Below are 4844 nucleotides of genomic sequence, written 5' to 3'. Positions count from 1 at the left end.
TTTTTTTAGGCATCAAGTCTTTGCTTTTTTAGACTTAAATAATTTACGTTCACATGAAGAGAATCATTCGTAAAATCGATTCAAACCGATCAAATCGATTTTACTTAATAGTAGATCGGTTTTAGTTTTATTTCTAAGTAAATCGATCAGATCGAATCGGTTGAAAAAACGTCAGTAAATCAACCCAACCCGACCCAATCAGCCTACTTATAAAGCCCTACTACTCGCTGCTGGAGACTCCAGACAAGTCCCCTCCCGCCTTCCCAGCAATCGAAAACTCCTCCCGGCTCCGACCGAAAAAATAAAAATAAAAAATGGCAGCGAAACCTCTCTTCCTCCACCTCCTCCTCCCTCTTCTCGCGGTGGCGACAGCCTTACTTCTTCTACCGGAAATTTCATCCGTCGATGCAGCATGTAGCAGAAAAAATGCCACCGATTTCATCCGTACAAGCTGTAGCTCAACATTATATCCTGATCTCTGCTATACCTCCCTCTCCCGCTACGCCCACTACGTCCGACGGAGCCCCGGCAAGCTGGCTCGAGTGGCTATCGCCGTTAGCCTCTCCAAAGCCAACCGGACGAGCTTCTACTTGTCCCAACTGTCGCGCCAAGCCGTGACCGGAGGCGATCAGGGAGCCGCCGCCGTGCTGGAGGACTGCTTAAGCACCTTCGGCGACGCGGTCGACCAGATGCGGAGTTCGATGAGGGAGATGCGGCGTCCGCGTCCCAACTCAAGAGAGTCGTTCGCATACCGTATGAGCAACGTGCAGACGTGGATGAGCGCTGCCCTGACGAATGAGGACACGTGTACGGACGAGTTCGAGGATGTGCCTGATGGGCCAGTGAAATCCGACGTCTGTAATCGAGTGGAGTATGCTACGGAGTTCACGAGTAATGCGCTTGCTCTGGTGAACTCCTATGTTGCTTCGGTAACTAATGCGACGCCTTGTCGCCGTGATTGACGATTTCTGGTCGTCTGATGCTGTGTAGAAGACATATACAGTTTTTTTTTTTATTTTTTGATATCGAAGACGTATACAGTTTCTACAGTCTACAGTGGAAGTGTGCGAAATTAGAAGCTTTTATGTGTCGTTTTGGAAAATTTGTAAAAATGGACTATATCACTGAAATATATAATCAAGCATTTTGTCTTCGTTCTCCTCTCTGAGTGGTAAGTGGTAACGGAAAGAATGAAGCTTCGTTTCAAGTTCAACCAAGTGAGTTATTGAGTCCTCTCTCCCTCTCTCGATCTCTGTCGATGATTATTGAGATAGAGGGATCATAATTTTTTCCTTACCAATTACAGTGAAAATTACATGTTCCTTAGAAAAATTTCTCCTTAAGGGCATGGTAAATTAAAGAGACCCACATATACAATCCAAATACATATAAAATAATATAAAATATAGGATAAATTACCCCTGTACTATGGGGACTATGACAAAGACCCCTTCTATTATGACCATGAGACAAAGACCCTCTTATGTTAGCCTTCTCGTTACAATATTTTTTAATATCCATACTATCCTTGTAATAACTATTAGACAATTGAAAGAAAAACATTATTTATCTTCCCTGACCTCACAATACACTAATAGCAGCGGCGGTAACTCCCTCTATCTTAGATTCTTTCACATTTCATCTTCCCCTTTCTCTCATCCTATTTATTCTTCCAGCTTTCCTCTGTTTTCCATTCCTCTCGGCCAAAGCCACCATAACTTGTTGCAACGGCTAATTCGGGCATACCCCCCTCCTCTGGCTTCTTCTCTCCCTTTGTTCCTTCTTCCTCTTTCTTTTTTTCTTGATTTTCTTCTCCCCCTTCTTCTTGTCCGTAACATTAGAGATCATCAACCGAGAAAATGACCATAGAAGAAGCTTTGCTTAACGTAAAGAAGAGAGGACACAAACATCATACCCAATCCATAGCTTCTGACTTGTAGGTAGAGGTACCAGAAGTGGTCTCTTCAATGTCAATTGCCTTGATGAGTGATGGGAAATCCTTACTAAGTATTGCCACTTGAACACGAAGATACAACCCCCTAAAGTAGGAGGATGAATCAGATATTGAAAAATGCAAGGCCTAAGGGGAATACTCACCAGCCATTCCCTATGACCGTGATGGCCTTCTTGGTTAAGCCTCTTCACGGCGATAATCATGCCAGTTCCAGGCTTGGTAGCAGTAAGTGCATTTTCATTAATCCAACCCTTAAAAACTTATCCAAATCCCCTTCTCCCAAAACGCTGTCAGGCCAAAAGTTTCTTGTGGTCATTTTGAGTTCAATGAAACTAAAACTCTTTTAATTGGAGGACAAAATGATCTCCCTTGCACCACAAGGAGTTAGAGGCAAAGAAGTAGTTGAGGCCCTACTACTTGAACCACTTACGTCATTCCCATCTTTGAACACACATTTCAAGTTCACCCCTCAAGAGCCATAAAATGATCATTTAATAAGTTCATGTACCGAAGCCAGACAATAAAACAAACTAAAGAAAATAGAAATAACAATTGATTATTTACACAGTTAATTGCTGATCTAAACATTATATTTCATAGACAACGATCAGTAAAAGTATCAGAAAGAAGGAATCATAAATTTTGAGCAAAACCTCCTTCTAAAGAATGTTAGAGATAAAAAGCAAGGTTCCCAAACCTAACGATTCCCAGTAGATATGAGAGAAGATATTCCACGGAAATCTAATTTCCAGGTAACAAAAATCCAAATCATTTAAACAATCAATGAGGTGAACTATTGTTCAAGCTACAATAGAAAATCAATGTTTCCGGTGAATGAAACTCATCCACCTAGAAGACAAAAACTATCAAGCAAATCCACATATGCACTGATCATTTTCTTCAAATAATAGGAAATTGAATCGAGATCTACGAGTGGCAACGAGTCGAGATTTTCACAAGCTACTCGAGCTCAGCTCAAGCTCAAGCCCAATTCAATGGCTCAATTATTAAACGAGCCAAGCTCGAGCCTACTAGAGCTCGGCTCGTGAGGCTTGCAAGCATATATATGTAAAACAAAATTATAGAAAATAATATATAAATAAAAATATTATAATTCTTAATTTTTATAAATCTTAAATTTTTAAATATAAAATATTTTTTCTAAATATTTTTATAATAAAATATAAAACGAGCCAAGCCGAGCGCGAGCTCAAGGTTCTGGCTCGAACTGAGCTCGAACTTGGTACTATTCAGCTTGGCTCGGCTCGAATCCACCCTTATCGAGATCCAAGGGAGTGTTAATGATCAATGAGCGTGATGTTATAAAAGTTGGATTTATGGCGCTAAGTTGGAGCTCTAAAGATTTGACTATAGGCATAGTCACAAACTGTGTAATCTCTTTCAAGATTGAAAAACAAACGAACAAGAAGAAGGGGAAGAAGAAAATGAAGAAAAAAAAAGAAAGAGGAAGAAGAAGGGACACAGTGAGAGAATAAGCCAGAGGAGGGGGTATGCCCAAATTAGCCGCTGCAACGAGGTGTGGCGGCTATGACCGAGAGGAATAGAAAACAGAGGAAAGCGGGAAGAAGAAAGAGGAGGAGGGAAAGGTGAAGGGGAAGAAGAGAGATCGGGGGAGAGAGAGAAATGTGAAGGAATTTGAAGTAGAGAGGATTACCACCGCTATTGTTCGTGTATCTTGTGGTCAAGGAAGATGAATAGTGCTTTTCTCCCAATTGTTCGAATAGTTATTGTAAGGGTAGTATGGGGATTAAAAAATATTGCAATGGCCTTTTCGAACGAAAGACTAACGAAATAGGGTCTTTGTCTCACGGTCATAGTAGAGGGGGGGGTCTTTGTTGCAAAAGAAAGTATAGGGGGTCTTTGTAATTTACCCTAAAATATAAGATTTTATACTTTAGGCTGTGTTTGATTGCAGTGCAATTTTATTTGCACCAGTATAAATGAATAAAAAAGACTTAAAAAAAGAGTGTAAATGTAAAAAATACAAATTCTCATTTAATTTAATTTTAGATTTTACTTTATTTTGCTTCATATCTTAATATACTTTATTTATATTGAAACCAAATAAAATAAGCTAAACTTCAAAACAAAAATAAGTCTAAATTTAGATTTAAATCATTTGCACTGCCATGGTTTTACACAAGTAAAAATTTATTTGCTCTGCAACCAAATACAGCCTTAGATTGTGCTTACCCGATATTTAAATATGCACATAATGGTGATATGGGAATATTCAATGTAGTTAACTGTCACAGTAGCAGTGACACCTCTAGGTACGGAATGTGTCTGTGTAATTTACCCAAAAAAATAATAGTTGAAATTATTTAGTTGGAAACATTTTACAGTAAAGTAGAAGCAACCAAACTGAGTGCCACTTCCATTTGAATCCCTAGTATATGGGATGTGTTGCATGAATCCTGTTTTACCATTCTAATAAATGATATATGCAAGCCTTATTTCATGGGATCAGTTACATGATATATCACCTTTTGATTTGAAGTTAAATGACTTCTCAACATTCTAACACAATGAATAGTTGTTAAGATCTCCTTAGTTTGATGTCATGTTCACATGAAATAAGCTAGCAATGCCAGAAATAGAACATACATCATTTATTGAATTAAGTACTTAGATGGGCATGGGCATGTGAACTGTTATAGAACACGTAAGTAATTGAAGGAATCACATATCATGTGGCAAATTAAAGTGCCTGCCTGTTTCGCTTGGTGTCCAAATAAGGCTTCTGATAGCGATTAACTAACTTATGACTAAGTTAAAGGCCCCGTTTGGATAAGCATTTGCTTTTGCTTTTGAGTTTTGGCATGTCGAAAATAAAATGGGTATGGTAAGAATCCTGAATCGCTTTTAG

General features: G+C 39.0%; 1 pseudogene; it reads left to right on the top strand.

Moving 5' to 3' along the window:
* The first annotated feature begins 230 nt into the window (after positions 1 to 230).
* LOC148863899 (21 kDa protein pseudogene) lies at positions 231 to 1153 on the top strand (annotated as a pseudogene).
* Positions 1154 to 4844: the final 3691 nt, after the last annotated feature.

Source organism: Nelumbo lutea, chromosome 3 (assembly GCF_056320005.1).
Source record: "Nelumbo lutea isolate HS-2025 chromosome 3, American lotus-T2T, whole genome shotgun sequence".
Taxonomy (NCBI): domain Eukaryota; kingdom Viridiplantae; phylum Streptophyta; class Magnoliopsida; order Proteales; family Nelumbonaceae; genus Nelumbo; species Nelumbo lutea.
The sequence above is the reverse complement of the archived record's forward strand: the minus strand, read 5'-3'. Positions and strand labels throughout refer to the sequence as shown.